This window comes from Eschrichtius robustus, chromosome 15 (assembly GCF_028021215.1).
Source record: "Eschrichtius robustus isolate mEscRob2 chromosome 15, mEscRob2.pri, whole genome shotgun sequence".
Classification (NCBI taxonomy): domain Eukaryota; kingdom Metazoa; phylum Chordata; class Mammalia; order Artiodactyla; family Eschrichtiidae; genus Eschrichtius; species Eschrichtius robustus.
In genome coordinates this window covers 93,708,415-93,729,984 of record NC_090838.1, presented here as the reverse complement: position 1 = coordinate 93,729,984, position 21,570 = coordinate 93,708,415, and the positions used below count along the sequence as shown (strand labels likewise).

Genomic DNA, 21,570 nt, shown 5'->3' with positions numbered 1-21,570 from the left:
AGAACTCTGGTGGCACCCGCTCCCCACCTGCCCCAGGGCAACCGATTGTGCAAGAGACGCGCCCGCCCCCCGGCCCACGTCCTGTCGTCCTGTCTCTGACCCTGGCTCAAGGGAGCCTGGTGCTGCCTGGCAAGCCACGCCCACGTCCTCCGTGAACACCCTCCCCGGTGAGGGCTGTTCCAGATCTTGCTTCTCTGCCCTTGAGCACCGCCTCCCACTCCCGCGTGGAGCTGGTGAATGACCTTGCCTCTTCCTTCACTGAGGAAGCAGAAGCCATCGGGGGTCCCAGGGCTGCAGGCGCCTCTGTCCCTCCGGTCCCCGGGTGACCATCAGGGGCCACCTCCTGCATGTCGGACCCCACCCACCCCTCTTCCCGAAGGATCTGCTCCTCTGGTCATTCCCCCCTTCTCTCCACCGTGGCACGAGTACTCCGCTCTCTTCTGGGTCATCCTTCCTGCCCGCTGACGGCGGACACGGCCCATGAGCCCGTCGGGGGCAGCCGCCCTTCACTCGGCTCCCTGGGGTCACGCAGCCCTGCTCTGCCTCCTGCCTTGTCTCTTACTGGCCCCTCCTCGTACCCAGAGATGCAGCGGCCAAGCCTCGACCCTCTCACCCCCGTCTCTCCCCAGGCTGCTCCCAAACGCGGCCTCCAGCCCTGCTCCCCTCCAGATGCCGCCTGCTACCCCGTCGCGGCGACACCTCCACGTGGACGCCCCACCGCCCTCCAGACTCATCCAGACAGAGCTCGTCGCCATCCACACCGAACCAAAAGCAAAATAAAACCAATCACACGAACAGCAACCACAAAATCCCACCCCCCCGTCTCCCCAGGTCCCCTCTGAGTACACGAACATGAGACGACCATTCACCCAGGTGCCCGTCGGGGCAAGAATCCTAGCACATCCCACAGCACGTGGCGTCCCCATCCGTTTCATCAGCAAACCCCGCAGGCTCGCCTTCAAGATCCGTCTCAGATGGGACCAGCGCCGGCCCTGCCGCCGCCCAGCTCCGAGCCAGCAGCAGCAGGGCCCGGACAAGGCGGCTTTCTCCTCCCCGGTCCGTCCCCACCCTCTGGTCTGACTCCCCAGCAGCAGCCTGTGGTACCTGCAAACGGACAGCGGGCTGGGCCTCCTCCGTTCAAGCCCCGCCATCCCTTCCCATCACACTAGAACACAACCCGAAGCCACTGCCAACGCCAGCTCTTCCGCCAAGCCCGCAGGCCCCGCTCCCTGGCACCTGCCTTGCCCTCCTCTCCCTCTCACGTCCACATCCCACCCCTGATGAAACCCAAGCCTCCGCCCAGCCCCACGGCCCCAGCTCATCTAGAAGAGCTGCTGCATCCCCCCCCGCCGCCCCCGCCCGACAATTTCCCTGCTCTGCTTTCTCTCTTCCTGGCACTTACGGGGACTTCGCACATATTTCTGGCTGTCTTCTCGCTGAGTGGGACTCCTTGCAGACAAGGATTCTGTCTCCGCGCAAACCGAGAGCTCAGAAGCGCCTGAGCCCGTGTACCCAGCAAGCACTTGAAGGCGTGCGTGGACGCTCTGCTGCTGTGCCAGCCCCACCACCAGCGTGGACACAAGACACTGAGATGCTGCCTCCGACGCTGAAGCCCTGGTTTGCGGCTGGATTCAAATTTAAGAAACTTCAGCTAGAGCAATCTCACCTTTGGATACCGTCATTGTTACTCTACGTAATAAGGGCTCTTCACTCATGAGGGAAGCCATGGAAGAATTCCAATTGAAAATTTAAATTTCATGTCGTGCAGCTACTTTGAATAAAACGGGGGAAGTACATGGAATATACATAAATATTCATGAGATACAGATCAATAAGGAAGGGTGAATCTTGCAACTTTTTCTGACAACTGGTGAGAGCCAGCAGCAGAAAAGGAAAGATGAAAGTTTAGCAAAGCTCATTAAACTACTGAGAAGGCACCGTCTCAGACTCTACGATATACCTGGCAAAAATCAGTTAAGTACTGTCAATAAAATTCCGGCATTTCAAAACCTTGCATTTATCTTTATCAGCCCCCAAATTTAAAAATAGGTGTTGAACACTGAAACAACACAAAATACATATAAAACCCTTCCAGCAGAGTTATAAGAATACAAGACTCCCTTTTATAAGAAAGCATTAACGTCTATAAATAGTGGTATGCCATTTGTGCCACTGCTGGCACAGTTAAAGACTCTGTTCAAAGAAAGCCTGGATTCTCAAGTGAGAATTATCGATCTTCATAGATCAAAATATGATGAGATATACTTGTAACGAAACCAGTACATATAATAACAAAGGACTGGTACCTAGAATATATAGAGTCCTGCAATTCATGAAGAAACAGACCAACAACTCAATTAAAAGCAAGTGAAGACAAAGTCATTGCCCAGAAGGACAGCACAGAGGATGAATCGACACAGAAAAAGCTCCACCTCGTCTATGATCTGAGATGACAGTGAGATGCCTTTTTATGCTAGATGGACAGAAATGGACCAGGTGATGGATGGCGTGAGTGTCAGGGGGGCTGGGGGGCAGTGGGAGTCCTCATATTCTGCCAAGACAGGAACACGGCAGCCCTGCCCGGGGAGACAACGTGGGGTCATCTGGTAAAGCTGGGCGCTGACACAGCACACGGGAAGCACCTCCATGCAGAGAAGCTCTGCGCCGGGTCAGGGGGCCTGCAAGCTGCAGGCAGAGCAGCCCTGCTTACGTCGGTTAAAGAGGCGCCGTAAATGAGAATAAATGAGAAAGGAGCAAGGCAATGGATGGCCGAGTAAGTAAACCAATGGGGGAGAAGACCAACTTCCCCAGGAGAATTCAAGGAAGTGACATCAATCCTCCCCCCTGGAGGAGGTAGCGCGTAACTCCCACCCTCAGGGCGGGCTGCACCTGGAGACGCCCTCCCAGAGAGGACAAGCTAAGAGCGGGCAGGAGACAGCTGGCAGCCGCGCCCGCTCACCGACAGGTCAGATGCACGTGTGAGCCCCGATGCCCTGCGGTGAAGATGGCACTTTACCTCCGTGGTCCGCCCGCCAAAGACACACTACCCCAGTCCAACGAGGAGAAAAAGAGCGGACAAATCCCACCCGAGGGGCACCCAACACGTCCTCCTCAAAACTGCCGCGGTCAGGTCATAAAAACAGGGCGAGCCTGAGGAACCCACAGCCTGAGGACACACGGCAACTACCTGTGCCGTGCGTGATGCGGGTCCTGGTGGGACCGTCCACACCCGCGGGTCGTCCTCACTCTGAAAGACACTTTATCTGATGTTAGCACAGACATTCCTGCCTTCTTTCCATTGTGATTAATGTTTCCATGGTCTACCTTTTTCCATCCTTTTATTGTCAACATATACACACACATATGAAACGTCTATACAGCATGCCAGGAGAGTAAAGGACACCGACTTGGCTGGTATTTCACGCTGACAGGGAGGGGTGCCGTGGGGAGCAGTCAGGAACGGCCCCCGCCCCGGGGCTGGCGCTGGTCAGAGGAGTTCAGGGCCCTTTACCCGGGAACCCATCTGGAACCTGGCTCTCATTTGGGAATAAGAATTGTCCGGCATGTTAGTTACATTTTTGCAGGACAAGCCCTGAGTGACCAGGTGTTCTGAACAGCGGCCCCCTCAAGTTTTCCATCCCTGAGACAGTCAAAGTGACAGCCTCCCCAGCCCCCCGCAAATATCATCCACACTGCAAGCAAAACACCTGTGGGAACAGAACTGGGTCTCCCGGGGTCAGCCTCCCAGGGACAGGGAATATCCGAGGCCCAGCCCTTGAGTCAGGAAGGACACAGAGTAATCATCTTCTGGTTATCAGAAGATCCACTGGGATCCTACAGGGCCAGGAGCTCCGATCCTCATGGTCAGGACGCGTCGACGGGAGGGGCTCGGACCCTGAGGGCTGGAGGGTCCAGTTCAGGAAGGGAAGGCATCGCGAAGGTCTTCAGGGTTTGCAGGGTATGACACAAGTGACAGAGCGGTACTGACCACGTGCACTGCCTTCTATGAAAGTGGAACCAGTTCCCATCCCTTCTCTGCAGGTGACCCAAATACTGGCCCCACTGGGCAAGAAATCCCTAAAAGAAGAGAAATGATCATTTCCCTCTCACACAAATAATACAGACTCTGCCATGTGATTTCTCCACCAAGGACCTCCGCCCCCCCGCCCCGGATGGAATCTCCAAGCACAGAACACAAGGCGTGGAGGGCAGGTATCGGCTCCCGGGCCTGCTGTGATCTCAGCACCACGGTGCCCGGCGCTACTGCCTGCTTCTCTGTCGTGTCTGTTCGATTTCTGTGCCTAAGAGCAGTCTCCCTCGAGGGTCAGCTCCCTGCAAGGATCAAAAACCACAACTGCCAACACACACTGTAATTAGGCGTGGAACGGAATTTTTTAAAGGCTCAGGAATTATCTGAAGTGTGACTATATGAAACCAGTGGAGGACCTCAGAAGGTGCCTTTAGGGGAGACGGGTGGCAACATACAGACGCTCAGGCCCCTTTGGCCCGCTCCAGGTTGGTCTGGAGTGGGGTCCAAGCATCCCAGGCGGCCCCGCGAGGACAGTGCACATTTCAAGGTGGCCCAGGGCACAGCGGGGGTCAACGTGCACAAGGGGAGCCGGCAGGGCCAGGGGGCCGATCCCCCGCCTCCCTCTGACCTCACTAGGCCTCAGCCCCAAACGAGCCCCGCGGCACCCCAGCTGGCAGGGGATGCAAAACCCAGGGTCCGGGTCAGCAGTTTCCAAACTGGTGATCAGAAGGACTTGGGAAGCTCCAGAGAGAAAGCACGAACGTCGAGTCGTCCCCAAATTCAAGTCCCTGGAGCTGGGGCCCGGGGTGCGTGTCTTCAGAGGTCCTCCACGACCCTCAGAGGGAACCAGGTATGGGGATGTCTCTGATGAAGCACTGACACCTCGGTTCTCTCCTCCGCCAGCTCCTCAGAATCCCGGGGAGCTTTCAGCCCCGGAGACCCGGACCTGCCCGCCCAGCCCAGAGTGCAGCCGGCAGGCACGGGGCAGCCGAGGCCTGTGTGCCTCTTCTGGAAAGAGGAGGGAGGTGGGCCGTGGTGTGTCCCTCTCCACGCTGCCCACAGCCCCTAATCCAGCGTCCATCTCCCCCTGCGCCCGCCCCACGTGGCCAATGGGAGAACGAGGGCCAGCAGCCTTGGCCGCTGAAGCTCAGGGAGGCCCCAGAGCCCTTTCCTGGAGGTGGGACTCAGGTGGCGGACGGGCGCCACGAGGTTGCTGCGCCTGGGGAGGGACCTAAGCTGTCGCACACCCTGACCTTTGCCCAGAATCTGCGGGGTTGGCTGCAGTCCTGTCCCTAGATGCCCGGATCACAGACCCAGCACTCACCCAGTGCCTCCGCATGACTGTCCCGGAAACTAAGGCCCAGGGGGCAACACACACGATGGGACTCTCAGCCCCTCCACCGCGCACCTGACGCTTCCTCCAGGAACTTCTGTTCCGAGCACAAGTTGGGATCTGCCCCCTGGGAAAACATAACCAATGTTCTGCAAAACTGTCTTCATTAGGAGCTTCCGGGTGATAAGATGTGGTCATTTGAAGGTGGCCTGTAAGCATGCAGCTCCTCCCACAAAACAGGCCCCCACAGACCCAGGCTACCGACAGGGAAGATGTCGATGGCTTTCCCAGCTCTTGCCATCTGGGCACGGCATGTCCCTCTTAGCCTTTGTAAGTGCCACAGAATCTACCTCAAGAACTCAGGTTCAGAGCACAGGCTACAAACCCCCAATGCCTCCAACCAAAGCCAGTCTGACTGGGGGAGGGGGTCTCGCATCCCCTCCATTTCCCACTCATTCCCTGAGAGCTGGGGGACTCAAGCAGAAAGCAGCGTTCTGCAGAAACACCCCATCTGTGGATGAAGCATTCTGCTTCCCCAATGGGCCGGGGGGCTGCCCTGGGCCGTCCTTGACCGCGGCTTGCCCCTGTGTGCCCAGGGGGGTCTGCACACAGAAAGGTGGGAGAGCCAGGGGCGGGCCAGGGAGCCTCCACCAATCCCACCAATTCACATGTCAACGTGACTGTGGGACAAGGTCGACTCCGAGAGGCTCAGAAAGCAAATGCCATCTCACAGGGAGATGTGGGGTTGGCCCCCAGTCAGGGCCCAGCAGGTGGACATGGTTTCCCCACTCACCAAGCACTGAGGGGTACTGGCCTCCATTCAGAACCTGCTTCTGTTACTATCCTGTTCATTAACACAGCACCAGAAGTCGCTCTCTCCTTAAACGGTGATCTTTCACGGTCTGAGTTATTCATCCTGTTTTATAAACATCTTAACATCTTGGAGCCATACAGTTTCCAAAGAACGCACTTGTGGTGTTATAACAAAGGCCAACAGGAAAGTCGACCCTGATAAGCAGAAATCTAAAGCTCAAGGTGCTCTTCTGCGCTGAGACACGCCAGCGACAGGGGAAGGTGGGGTCCCTGGGGCCACCACCAACCCTCCACGGTGTTCCGGGACCACCAGGCTGCACTGCACTTTGCCACACACCCCCTTCAGATCAGCATGCACTGCAGGTGGGTCCGTAGAGGGATTCTCATCCTGCCGTGGCAGTTTAGCGCTTTTCAGCTTTATTGAGGTACACTTAACTATGCAAGGAGTTGCACGTATTAAATGTGTACAACTGGGTGAGTTTGGACATATGCAAACACACCTGGTACCATCACCACAAACAAGGTAATAAACACATCCATCACCTCCAAAAGATGTACCCGTTCAAGGTCTAGTTTGCTTTTCAAAAGCCTACACCCCCCTACCCGGCAATACACACAAACACACAGCAGGAATATGTTTTGCTTTTCTGGAGGAAGGAGGCCAAGGAAAACACTTCACCTCTCCTACTTTTGGAACCTCAAGCGCAGCAGTGCTTTATTTAAAGCTCCGTGTGGCCGGTGTGGCTTGTTTTTAAGAATCGCTCTCTCACATCTGCATTGTCTACACGCCTGGTCCAGGGACTCTGAGAGCAAACAGCGCGTGTGCGGTCAGCACCCTGCAGCCCCGGTGCAGCCGCGAGTCACGGGTCACCATCTGCCGGGCCGTCTTGGCAAGTAAAGCAACCTCTCCTGGCTCTTTTCCAATTTTTATAAAATGGGGGTGAGGGGGACATAGCCACATCACCTGATCTCAGAAAGAATTTATAGGAAAATGCCTTTGTAAACTGTAAGGTACAATTCAGAGAATAGTGGAGAAATGACTGCAAAGTTATGAATTCAGTTCTACAATCTGTCCTAAGCAAAAGAACTGGGGGCAGGGGGTGGGGGGAAGGATTTGTTTTTTGTGTTTTTAATTTGTGTCCAGCCTTCGAGGAAGCCACACCGCTGGGGCATGTCGGCTGTGACAGAAAAGAGAAATGCCTGGCTAAACTTTGACCGTCACCTCAACCATCAGAAAAGGATGATTTCACTGCTACGTAAAGAAACAGTAAATCTCGATTTTATGCAGCCTTGCTCTGGACACAGGTGCCGTGGGAAGAGCAGGGGACCCCAGGGATGACCCCACACACACGAAGTGTAGGAGGTCCTTCAGCCTCCACAGATGACTTCCCTCTCAGAGGTCAGTTGGTCAGTTGGGAGTCACAAATACACGGCAACATCTGGGAAGAGCACAGGTGCAGGTCCGAGGCCTGCTGAGCTGGCTTCAGCTGGGCCTTGAGCTGCTGAGCTGGCCCTGGGGTCTTCAGGAGGTACCGAGGCCTTTGGAAGATTCAGGTCCTGTCTCCTACCCCCCAACCCCTCCCAAAGCCTTCCTCCCTCCTCCCATCTTTAGGTTTCCAAAAGGGGCTCGCTTCCAAACCCTCCTCGGTTGCTCGAGATTTTGCTAGGGAAAATAAATAAATAAAATTCACGGTCAAGTAAGAATGAAAGGCTTTGGGTCAGGAAGATGTGGGTTCACAGCCCACTCTGCCCTACAAGCACAGGGTTTTGGCCAGGTTGTTTCATCTCTCAGAGCGTCGAGGGGTCCCAGGCTCAAGGTAAGCACGCAGATAACAGGTCGCTGCCGTGTCATTGCCGCGGAAGGTCAGAGCCGGGCGGCAGAAGGAACGCGGGCTTGGAAGCAGCAGCTTGGGGCCAGAACACAACGCTGCTTGTGGGTTCCACTCTGTGACCCTGGGCAACCCTCTTCGCTCCCCTGAGGCTCAGTGTCTCTGCCTATGAAATGGGGGTAAAAAGATCTGCATTCCAGCCACAGATAATATCCTGCAGGAGACACAGTGGGGGCCAAGCACCTGGCCAGTGCCCGGTACGTTACAGCTGCTCCCACTGACTCACCAGCAGCTTAACTGTGGTAGAATCAACACAGCAATATTTTTTTTAGCAACGCTCAATACCTATTGGTCAACTATTTAATCAATTATTACAGATCTAACCACTATATCGACTGCAACATCAAAGTCTACGTCCATCCCTAGACATTCAGTAGCCCCTAGAGAGACTCAACTAGTCCAGCTGCAGAGGCCCTACCCCAGGTGCCTCAGGGGTCCCAGTGAAGGGGGAGTGGTGGTAAGGGGATAGGATGGTCCCTTCTATTTTGGCAGAAACTCAACAAGGTACTTTCATGTATCTAGCCTCCCAGCAACAGCTGTGACCCTAAAAACTTAATGACAGAGAAATGGGTCTTGCATGTGAAAAGTCTTTCTAAAGAATCTCTGTGGGTGCAAAGTGAGTGACCAGCAATCTCCAAAATACCAAAAAGCTGGGATATGGTAAAAGACAGGAGTAAATTTAAGTCAACTTTACTTAGTATATGAACCTTGGGAAACTGCTGTTATAAAAATTGAGGCTGGGGCTTCCCTGGTGGCGCAGTGGTTGGGGGTCTGTCTGCCAATGCAGGGGACATGGGTTCAAGCCCTGGTCTGGGAGGATCCCACATGCCACGGAGCAACTAAGCCCGTGAGCCACAAGTACTGAGCCTGGGCGTCTGGAGCCTGTGCTCCGCAACGGGAGAGGCCGCGACAGTGAGAGGCCCGCGCACGGCGATGAAGAGTGGTCCTCGCTCGCCCCAGCTGGAGAAAGCCCTCGCACAGAAATGAAGACCCAATACAGCCAAAAATAAATAAATTAATTAATTAATTAATTTTTTAAAAAAAATTGAGGCTGATATGAAGACAAGTAATAAAAATTTCTTTTACTAAAAGAAATATGACGGGATAGCATTTTTACAAGCATGAAAGTGACAGGCATGCTTAACTTATTTTCTCCTGCTGGATGCACAATTCAACAAACCACTGCTGCTTCTATAGTAGAATGGAAAATGATGCGTACAGACTTAAAATTGTTATCAGCTTAAAATAGACTATTATAAGATGTTTTATGTAAGCCTCATGGTAACCACAAAGTAGAAACCTATAACAGAGACACAAAAGAGAAAGAGAAAAATATTTAAGCATACCACTCCAAAAAAATCAGCAAATCACAAAGAAAAGAGACAAAGAGGTGAAAAAAGAAACAAAAGAATTAAAAAACAGTAAGAAAACAATTTTAAAAAGGGAAGTACATACCTATCAATAATTACTTTAAATGTAAATAGACTAAATTCTTCAATCAAAATACACAGAGTGGGGCTTCTCTGGTGGCGCAGTGGTTGAGAATCTGCCTGCCAATGCAGGGGACACGGGTTCGAGCCCTGGTCTGGGAAGATCCCACATGCCGCAGAGCAACTGGGCCCGTGTGCCACAACTACTGAGCCTGTGCGTCTGGAGCCTGTGCTCCGCAACAAGAGAGGCCACGATAGTGAGAGGCCCGCGCACCGCGATGAAGAGTGGCCCCCGCTTGCCGCAACTAGAGAAAGCCCTCCCACAGAAATGAAGACCCAACACAGCCAAAAATAAATTAATTAATTAATTTTAAAAAAATACACAGAGTGGCTGAATGAATAGAAAACAAGACTCATCTATATGCTGCCTACAAGAGACTCACTTCACCTTTAAGGACACACACACAGACTGAAAGTGAGGGGATGGAAAGATAGTCCATGCAAATGGAAACCAAAAGAAACCCAGGGTAGCTTATTCTTATATCAGACAAAATAGACTTTAAGCCAAAGACTGTACTAAGAGACAAAGGAGGGAATCATATAATGATAAAGGAGTTGACCCAACAAGAGAAAGTAATAGTTATAAATATTTATCACCCAAAATAAGAGCACCTAAATATATAAAGCAAATATCAACAGACCTAAAGGGAGAAATAGACAGCAATACAATAATAGTAGGGCACTTCAATATACCACTTTCAACAATGGATAGATCATCCAGACAGAAAACCAATGAGGAAATTTGTACTTAAACTACACACTAGACCAGATGGACTTAACAGACATTGACAAAACAGTCCATCCAACAGCAGCGGAATACATATTTTTTCTAAGGCACACATGGAACATTCTCCAGGATATCACATGTTAGGCCACAAACAAGTATTAATAAATTTAAGAAGACTGAAATCACATCAAGCATCTTTTCCCATCACAATGGTGTAAAACTAGAAATCAGTTACAAGAAGAAAACTGGAAAATTCACAAATATGTGGAAATTAAATAGCATGTTACTGAACAACCAATGGGTCAAAGAAGAAATAAAAAAACATCTTGAGACATTAAGAGGTACAAACAGCTATGTAGAGGCAACAAGGATATATTGCACAGCACAGGAAAACATAGCCATTATTTTGTAATAAATTTAAATGGAGTATAATGTATAAAAATATTGAATCACTATGTTGTATACCTGAAACTAATATAATATTGTAAATCAACTATACTTCAATAAAAAAAAAAACCTCGAGACAAGTGAAAATGGAAATACAATAGACCAAACCTCATGGGATGCATTAAAAGCAGTTCTAAGAGAAGTTCAGAGTGATAAAAACCCACATTAAGAAAAAACAAAGATCCCAAATAAACAACCAACTTTACACCTCAAGGAACTAGAAAAAGAACAAATGAAGCCCAAAGTTAGTAGAAGGAAGTATAGAAATCAGAGCAGAAATAAATGAAATAGACTCTAAAAAGATCATAGAAAAGACTGATAAAACTATGAGCTGTTTTTTTTCAAAAGATAAAGAAAATAGACAAACCTTTAGCTAGACTCACCTAGGAAAAAAGAGAGGACTCAAACGAACAAAATCAGGAAAAAAAAAAAAAAAAGAGGAGACATTACGTCTGATACCACAGACATAAAAAGGATCGTGAGAGATTACTATAAACAATTATACGCCAACAAATTGGACATACCAGAAGCAGATAAATTCCTAGAAACATCAAACCTATCAAGATTGAATTATGAAGAAATAAAAAATCTGAACATACCAGTTATTAGGAGGTTGACTCAATAATCAAAAACCTCCCAACAAACAAAAGTCCAGGACCAGATGGCTTCACTGGTGAATTCTATCAAACAATTGAAGAATTAGTACCAATCCTTCTCAAACTATTCCCAAAAAATGAGGAGAGAACACTTCCAAACTCATTTTAAGAGGTCAGCATCGGCTTCCCTGGTGGCACAGTGGTTAAGAATCCGCCTGCCAATGCAGGGGACACGGGTTCGAGCCCTGGTCTGGGAATATCCCACATGCCGCAGAGCAACCATGCCCGTGTGCCATAACTACTGAGCCTGTGCTCTAGAGCCCGCAAGCCACAACTACTGAGCCCGTGTGCCACAACTACTGAAGCTGCATGCCTAGAGCCCGTGCTCCACCACAAAGAGAAGCCACCTAAATGAGAAGCCCATGCACTGCAATGAAGAGTAGCCCTCACTCGCCACAACTAGAGAAAGCCCACGCACAGCAACGAAGATCCAACGCAGCCAAAAATAAATAAATAATTAAAAAAAAAGAGGTCAGCATCACCCTGATACCAAAACCAAGAACGCTACAAGAAAACTACAGCCCCTGATGAACATAGATGCAAAAAATTCTGAACAAAATACTAGGAATCTGAATTCAACAGCACATTAAAAGATCATATACCATGATCAAGAGGGATTTACCCCAGGAACCAAGGATAGTTCAATACCTGCAGATCAATCTACATGATACAGCACATTAACACAACGAAGGACAAAAATCATATGATTATCTCAATAGGTGCATAAAAAGCATTTGACAAATATTCATTCATGATAAAAACTCAACAAAGTGGGTATAGAGGGAACATACCTCACCATAATAAAGGTCATATATGACAAGCCCACAGTGAACAACATATTCAACAGTGAAAAGCTGAAAGCATTTCTTCTAAGAGCAGGAACAAGACAAGGATCCCCACTCTTGTCACTTATTGAACACAGTATTAGAAGTTCTAGCCACAGCAATCAGACAAGAAAAAGAAATAACAGGGACCCAAATCAAAAAGGAAGAAGTAAAACAGTCTATATTTGCAGATGACATGATATTATGCATCATAATATCAAAAACCCTAAAGGAAACCCTAAAGACTCCACCAAAAAACTGTGAGAACAAATGAATTAAGTAAAGTTGAAAGATACAAAAATCAGTTGTGTCTATACACTAACAATGAACTATCAGAAAGAGAAACTAAGAAAACAATCCCATTTACAACTGTATCAAAAAGAATAAAATACCTAGAAATAAATTTAACCAAGAGGGTGAAAGACTTGTATACTGAAAACGATAAGACACTGATAAAAAGAAGCTGAAGAAAACACAAATAAATGGAAAGATTTTCCATGCTCGTGGATTGGAAGAATTAACATTGTTAAAATGTCCATTCTATCCAAAGAAATCTACAGACTCAATGCAATCCCTGTCAAAATTCCAATGGCATTTGTCTCAGAAATAGAAAAAACTATCTCAAAATTTGTATGGAACCACAAAAGACCCTGAATAGTCAAAGTAATCTTGAGAAAGAAGAACAAAGCTGGAGACATCACGCTCCCTGATTTCAAACTGCCATTGACCCTTGAACAATGCAGGGGTTAGGGGCAATCAAAAATCCACTTAGAGCTTATAGTTGGCCCTCTGGATCCACAGTTCTGCTGTCTTTGCAGTTCCACATCCATGGATTCAACCAACCATGGAAAGTGCAGCACTGTCGTATTTACTATTGAAAAAAATTGGAGTAAAAGTGGACCCCCACCGTTCAAACCCAAGTTGTTCAAGGGTCAACTGTATAGTCAAAACTATAGTAATCAAAACAGTATGGTATTGACATAAAAACAGACCTTGAGATCAATAGAATAGAATAGAGAACACAGAAATAAGGTCACTTAATTGGCCTAATGTGGGCACTTAGTTTACGACATAGGTGCCAAGAACATACAATGGGGAAGGTCAGTCTGTTCAATAAATGGTGTTGGAAAAACTGGACAGCCACATGCAAAAGAATGAAACTGGACCACTATCTTACACCATACACAAAAATCAACTCAAAATGGATTAAAGACTTGAACATAAGACCTGAAAGCATAAAACTCCTAAAAAGGAAACACAGGGGGTAATAAGCTCCTTGACAACTCTCTTGTGATGATTTTTTGGATTTGACACCAAAAGCAAAGGCAAAAATAAGTAACAAGCGTCTGCACAGCAAAGGAAACCATCAACAGAGTGAAAAGGCAACCAACGAATTGGGAGAAAATATTTGTAAATCATATACTTGATAAGAGATTAATATCCAAAATATATAAAGAACTCATACAACTCAACAGCAAAAAGACAATCAGATTAAAAAATATGCAGAGGACATTTTTGCAGAGATGTGCAGATGGCCAACAGGCACATGAAAAGGTGCTCAACATCACTAATCATCAGGGAAATGCAAATCAAAACCACAATCATATATCACCTCACACCTGTCAGAGTGGCCATCATCAAAGGGACAGGAGATAACAAGTGTCTGATGAGGGTGTGGAGAAAAGGGAACACTCTCGCACTGTTGGTGGGAATGCAAATTGGTGCAGCCACTATGGAGAACAGTACGGAGGTTCCTCAAAAAAATTAAAAACAGAACTATCATGTGATCCAATAATCCTACTTCTGGGTATCTATAAAAAGGAAATGAAAACAGGATCTGGAAGCGGTATCTGTACCCCCATGTTCACTACAGCATTAGCCATGAAAGCCAAGATATGGAAACAACCTAAGTGTCCATCAGTGGATGAATGGATAAAGAAGATGCGATACATAGGTATGTATATGCGTGTAAACACACATACATACGCACAGGAATACTGTTCAACCACAAAAAGGAAGGAAATTCTGCCATTTGTGACAACATGGACAGACCTTGAGGGCATTAGGCTAAGTGAAATAAGCCAGACAGAGAAAGACAGACAATGCACGGTAGCATTTACATCTGGAATTTTTTTATAAGTCTAAGTCACAGAAACAGGGAGTAAAAAAGTGGCTGCTATGGGCTGGGGGGTGGAGGAAACAGGGAGAGGCTGGTAAAAAGATTTCAGCTCTAAGACGAATAAGGTCTGAGGATCTAATGTAAAACATGGTGACTACAACTGATAACACTACTAAATAATTCAGATTTGCTAAGAGAGGAGAACCGAACTGTTCTCATTTTTAAAAAAGAATAAATATGTGAAGTGATGGGTGTGCTAATTAACTAGATGGGGGGACCCTTTCACAATGCATACGCGTATCAAATCAGCACAATGTACGCTTTAAATATCTTACAATTTTATTTGTCAATTACCCCTCAATAAAGGTCGAAAATGATGCCTACGCTCACATTTACCTTTTGGGTATTCACATCAGCAACCGGCACAGTCTGCAATCCAGGTCTCGATTACTTTCCTCTACCCGTAAGTCTTGTCCCCTACGCACCGTCTTCCCCCCATGACGCCCACGTCCTTCCACTCACCAGGCTTCTCTCCCGGAAAAGCCTCCAAGTAGATTTTCAAAAGATAAACAATCTTCCGTACAGCATATGATGCTGTTCACATCCTCCATCCCCAGGAAACACCAGCCAGCTTCCCACGACAGTGAATCACACTCAGTGTTCAGTTATCCAGGGAAGAATTAGGCACAGACTATACATTGTCAAGTTCATTCCAGTGGAAAAGGAAGGGGTGTGTGGCCACCCTCCTCCCATGAGCTCCACTCCCCCTGCAGGCAAAGTCAAGCCAGGGAGTTCTGAAGTCCGTAACTTCAGTGTGTGTGTGTGTGTGTGTGTGTGTGTGTGTGTGTGTGTGTGTGTGTGTGTGTGTGTGTGTGTGTGTGTGTGTGTGTGTGTGTGTGTGTGTGTGTGTGTGTGTGTGTGTGTGTGTGTGTGTGTGTGTGTGTGTGTGTGTGTCGGGGAGGGCAGGGAGGAGTGAGCTGGGAGACAAGAATACAGGGCAGGGAAATGCAGCCCCTGGACACAGGGGGCTCAGGGACCCCCTCAGCTCACCCTGAGATGCAGCTCAGACATCCCTCCCCAAGACCGCTCCCCTCAGCCCAGCGCCAGGGGTAGGCGGGCTGAGACGGCACCAACTTGGGGTGCCCGGCAGCGGGGAAACGCTTCCGAGGCTGACCCCTCACGTAGCACTTTACCAGGTCGGCACTGCTCTCCTTTCTTTCCAGGACAGGGCAAGTGACAGGCTGACCAAGCCGTCACTTCTCCTGCGGGCACATCCAAGACCCCTGACCCAGCAGCACGTGCGGGTTCCCACCCGTTACTGCTTAAACGACGTGGAGACCGCTTACCCGCTAAGCCACCCAGCCTGCCCTGTGCCACGGGATCCATGATGCCTCAGCCCCACTCCCCCCTTCTTTAAAACTCACTCAGTTTACCCTGCCTCGGGCACCTGAAACTTGCTCTAAGAGCCTGACTGCAGCTGTCACCAGAGCCCCAGAGCCATCAGGGTCGTGCCCCATCCCACAAGGCCACGAGAAAGAGAGTCCGGAACTGTATTTCATCTATTTTTGTAGCTGCTAAAACAGTCACTGCAGGAAAAACAGCCCAGAATCCAGCTGTGCTCACAGTCAATATTTATTACACGAATGGACAGCCCTAGTGGTTTTCCCACTGGACAGTTTTCAAAACCACGAAAGTAATTTTTAATAAGTAAATCAGGGCTTTGGTGTGGCTCTCATAAACTTATAGGAGTATTTGTTTAAAATTACGTGCATATAAATATTTTTGTAAGTATATCCGCGTGATAATCTACGTATGACTGTCCATCTAGTGGTACCCAGGCATCGACTCTTGTTTGTGTGATGGTAACAGACTTCTCCTGGGCACCTGTGCAGAATATACTGCCCCAATTAAGCGTGTGACTTCCCCGACTCACCACTTTCTGGAAGAGGACCCTGACAGTCACTGAGAGTCTATTCACGTCACCCATGACCAAGACCTTCTAAAGAAGACGTGTCAGACTCCGTGACTGATGAATCACTAAAGAATTCTGATGACCAGATTCCAGAATTTGTGCTAATTCCTAGTTTATATTCCCATTAAATCTGACAAACTGATTAATACGTGACTGCATTTATAAACGACCAAGTTTTAAAAGGTTCCACTTCAATGGCTATTGAAAAAATTGAATGGTTATAGCCAAGACTTTTTTATGTAATGGAAACCTCCCAGGATTAGACATGTAACACCCAAAGGCGTTCCACCCGTATAAGGTCTGGAAGAGAAACCTTGGAGGGTCCGACCAGCGCCTGGGGGGATGTAAAGCCAGTGAAAACCAGCAATGTCCTGGGGGAAGGGGGACCTCAGGATCACTTACGGGGACACAGTAAGGGGGAGGGCTTGGATCAGCTGCTGAGATGAGCTCTAGGCTCTCAATTCCAAACCAGGACCCAGACCTGGAAATCATAATGGACGCCTCCCCCCTTTAAACAGGTGAGAGACTGTCGTTTGCTCCAAGGAAATCATAAAGGAGAATTCATCATCTTAGCCTATGAAACACTACATATTGATTCCATGCCCTGTGCTCACCACACATCAAAGGGGAACGTAATTGAAATCAAGCTGGTTCCAAAAAAAAAAAAAAAAAAGTGGTTGAGGAGAAAAACCTGACTTACAAAAATTTTAGTAGTAGTTTTAGACCAAATGAAGGAAAATTCTAACTTATATTAAACTAATAAATCTACAGCAATCAAACCAAGAGATTTTATGGTCCAAAGTTATACGTTCAAGAATAGTTTAAAGCCAAACTTATGGTTACCAAAGGGGAAAGGTGGGTATGTGTGTGTGTGTATATATATTCAGTCATATATATATGACTGAATCACTTTGCTGTACACCTGAAACTAACACAACATTGTAAATCAATTACACTCCAATGTAAAATAAAAATTTTTAAAAAGAAAAAGGATAGTTCAAAGCAATTTGTGAATAATAGAAGCAAAATAAGGTTTTGAAGGAAAGCTCATAAATTGGGTGTTACCCCTACACTTCGGGGCAACACTCTGGAGGTGAAATTGGACCTTCTCATAAAGCACTTCTACTGCCCAGTCAGAGCTGGGACCCCAGATGAACTGAACCATTAGACAGCATCTCTTATAATCTAAATCAAATGTCCCAAACCCTTTGTTAGGGCTGAGAAATGTCTGTTACAACACGTGCTTTTGTCCAGTGTCTGCTATGATCTCAATCCACATGCTGTATCACAGGCACAATCTTATTTTAACGCACGAACAGATTTCTCATACAAACCCTTCCTCAGAATCCTTATCTATTTGCTTGTTTTGATGCAGACTTATCTTCCCAGCATCCAAATTGGAAAGAAGGCTTCACTAGACAGAGCTCACCCTGAAGACAGCTCCTGTATATCCTGGACCACACCCCCCGCCCCCGCCACCGGCCCAGGCGGCACACAGGAGGCCCGGCTCCTCCAGACCCAAGACTACCTGTCTGGCCCAGGAGCAGAGGCGCTGGGGGTGGCTCACAGGTTGGAGGTGCCCACTGTCCTGCTTCCTAGCTACCTGATGCCACCACGTGCCAAAGCAGGAACGGTGAGCCTGATTTTTGAACCAGATCCGTTGGAAACTTACATTTTACGAGGCTCAACAAATCACAGCTACCTTTATTGCCATTCTACTAATGCAGAGCGAGCATCTGAGGCAAAAGCAGCAAGTCCTCCCGTCTGTTTTAGGCAGGAAGCCGCACTCACCTTCGGCACTCAGTCAGGAGAGAGGACGCACGACACGGAGCTCCTCAACGAGTGAATTCTTCAACTGACAGCGCCCCCGAAGTCACCAAGCCGCAGGAATTCTCCAAATTCTCAAATCCAACTCAAACCTCAGCGGAGAACGATGATCTGGGAAATCACTTGTAGAAAAGGAACATAGGAAATCTGAAAAGAAACAGAAAGAACCGTCTATTAGGACCGCTTGCTTGTCTGATTTTAAGTCACTGCTTGAGAGATAACTGATTATTTATTTGCCTGAAACCATTATTTTTAATAGACCCCAGAAAACAGGTGCTTTATATTTACTGACCTCAACCCAATCAGAAACGCCCTCACCCTGCTCCACCTTCCAGGCCCCGGGCCGGCTCGGAGGCAGAGGCTGGGAGGGTTGGGGACCCCTGGCCATAGCCGAGGGACCTAAGCTCCCAGATATCTCCCAGCCCCCTCGCCCCAATGCCCCTGCCCATGGCCTCAGAGACTGCCGGAAAGAAAAGAGCGGTTGCCAAGTGGAAATTCAAAAAGCCTGTCTGGGAGCCTAATTAGGGAGAAGAATTACAGAGCGTGGCTATCATTTAGAGACTCCATCTCCTGCACTGGCCGTTCACTGAGAGAGATGCACCCCTTCCCCCCAACCCACAGCTTTGTGCTTATTGGGGTGAACATACACACACTACTCTGTATAAAATAGATACCTAACAAGGAACTACTGTACAGCACAGGGAACTCTGCTCAATACTCTGTTATGACCTCTATGGGAAAAGAATCTGAAAAAGAATAGATATATTGTATGTGTATAACTGATTCACTTTGCTGCACACCTGAAACTAACACAACATTGTAAATCAACTCTACTCCAATAAAAATTTTAAAAATCCCTGCAGGAAGCTGAGGACAGCATCCCGAAACTACAAGGAAGTCAAGCCGAGGAGCTGACAGAGGGGACCCGCAGTCCCCTCCCTCCTGGCCGTGGAGCTTGCTGTCACCTCATGGCCACCACACCTGGGTAACCATTTTCAGTCCCAACCTATCATTTCAGGGGACCCAGAGGCTCTGTGGACCTCCGAGGGGGTTCACTGTCATCTTTAATTACACTTCAGACCCAGAAGGGATCCGTCCTGACAGTTCACTCAGACAAGATCTATTAATTCATCCCCGGCATGATGATGACCCAAAACGTTAAATACCCCACAGAAAAGTCGAATTCTATTTTAGTCAAATAGAAAAGGATAATTCAAGTACGGCTCTCATAAAAATGTTATAAGGCAAGTTCATAAATTTTGATTAAAAAACGAATTCCTCTTTATGCATTCTCTGGCATTATTTTAAGGGCTTGCATGATTCTTTTTAAACGTACGATTTAACACAAGACAAGGCACTGGGCAAACACAGCGGGGATACGAGATCGGGACAAGATGTTAGACATACAACAGGATGACGGCGCCCTTCTCCCTGCCAAGCGTTTACAGTAACACGACAGGTTCTGCAGAAATAGACGTTCTGGTATCTGGACTTGGGGGTCCTGACCAAGGATTCTGGTTTCTCACTGCGGGCCTTACACGTGCCGTTTACTGGAGAAAGTCACCAGCTAAACACAGCTGCCCCCGCAAGCACCAGCGCTGTATTAGCATTTTCATGGGTCCTTCTGGACTTAAGTTGTAGTTTTAAATTTTTCATTGGAAAGTGAACATGCCTGAGTCAGATCTCCCCAAGCCAATGCCCGTGGGCCTCTGAAGGGCTGTCTGGGTTGCTCTCCGCGTGCACAATGCTCTCACGGGGGGTGTTATTTAACCCTCCCAATAACCACCCGGCTTAGATATTAACACCCACTTTAATTACACGGGGCTTAACGATCTCAGAGAGGTGAAAGGCTCTCCTTAGTAGGCTTTAGAGTGAGGAATGCAGGCCTCCAAAGCTCTAAACCCACCGCACCAGTAGCAAACTTAGTGCCGGAGAATTTACCCTCCCAGTGCAAAAAGCACGATGGCCTGGCTCTGGAAGCCCGGTCCTCTGACACTCGGTGTGGCGGAAAAGCCAGACAAAGGTGCAGGATCTGAGCGAACGGAGAAGCCCCAACCAGAGGCTCCGCTTCAAGTTCACGTAAAGATGCCCTGGCCACCTGGGGACTGACTGTGGGAGATGCAGGGGCAGCGTTTTCCTTGAGAAAAGCATTTCACTGACGAAGCGTCAATGAACGAAGCACACACCTTAGACAGAAATGAACACAGAGACCAAAACCGCTCTCTTGCTGGGTCTGCATGCAGTCTTTCCGCTACCATGCTTAACGTGGGTTATGGGCTTATTCAAAACCTCTGTTAAGGATGAGCATTTCAGATCAGGTCTTCATTACAACCTGTCATCAAATCCATCAGGAAAGCGTACACTTTTGTGCAGAAAACCACCTCCGACTGCAAACACTGCCAGGTTCAAGGTCACTGGGACCGCGGAGGCCCTCACCCAAGAGGTCACTCAAGGACGCCACACAGCCCGCTCAGGCGGGAGGGGACACGTGGAACGGTGCATGCTCGTCTATAAAGATATTTCTCCACTAGCATCACCTGCATCTCCCCACAGAAATAAGAGAGGAGGAGGAAGGAGTGGAAAGGAATTAACACGAATACCAAACGCACCTCGTTCTCCACATTGATCTGGACCCCAATCACTTTACCAATGCAAAATCCACGCGATTATCTGAATTCCCTGCAACAATGAGGTTTTGTTTTTCTCAACTATGTTTTGGAAAGCCCAGGCCCGACCTGGGGCTCTCCACAGCCTCGGGGGCCGTTCGGCTGAGTGCCCACACCGGCGAGGGTGCCCGGGGTGGCTGTCCCCCGAGCAGCACCGTCTGTCCCCACGGGCCTGGCTTCTGGACGCCCGAGCCAGCCGTCCCAGCCCAGCCTGAACTCCCAGTGCCACAGGGTGCCTGCCCCAGCTGGTCTTCTGGGGAGCCTGGGCAGTCTCCTCCGAACCTCCGTGCGTGTGGCCGTCCAGTGTTGGCGTCCATCACTAACGGGCTTCCCTGCAGTGGAGTCTTCGGGGTTAATGAGAGGCCCGTGCCCTTCTGCTGAGGCCCAAGGTCACTGGACACGCTGCCCTGCCCACTTCCCAACTGGCCGAACTGCCCAGGGGACTAGAATCCCCAAAAGGCTCCCTGCAGAGACCAGCCTCCCTCCTCCTGACTCGCAGAAACAGAGGAGCAGGCTGGGGAGAAGCGCTTGGACAGGTCCCAGAGGACACAGCCCTGCTGGCTCCACCTTCACCAAAGCGTCGTCCACCTTCACGGCAACCCTGGGAGACACACCTGACCATCAGCTCAGGAACGAAAGCACCAGACCCTCAGGCCACAGCCAGGATTCGAGCCCAGGCCTGTCTGACTGCAAAGCCCTGCCTGGCTCTTTCTCCCCACGAAGATCACCACGAAAGGGCCAGAACCTCGAGACTCGGGCAAAGGTCATCCGTCGCCA

The 21,570-nt window shown here is 48.9% G+C and overlaps 1 protein-coding gene across 1 annotated transcript in view; it reads right to left on the bottom strand.

The window, feature by feature from the left end:
* NCK2 (NCK adaptor protein 2) overlaps positions 1-21,570 on the bottom strand; it is a 137,935-nt gene that overhangs the window by 54,822 nt on the left and 61,543 nt on the right. The window contains exon 2 of the mRNA XM_068564336.1: positions 18,092-18,274. The gene's annotated coding sequence lies outside the window, so the exon portion shown is untranslated. The remainder of the gene's footprint in view (positions 1-18,091; positions 18,275-21,570) is intronic.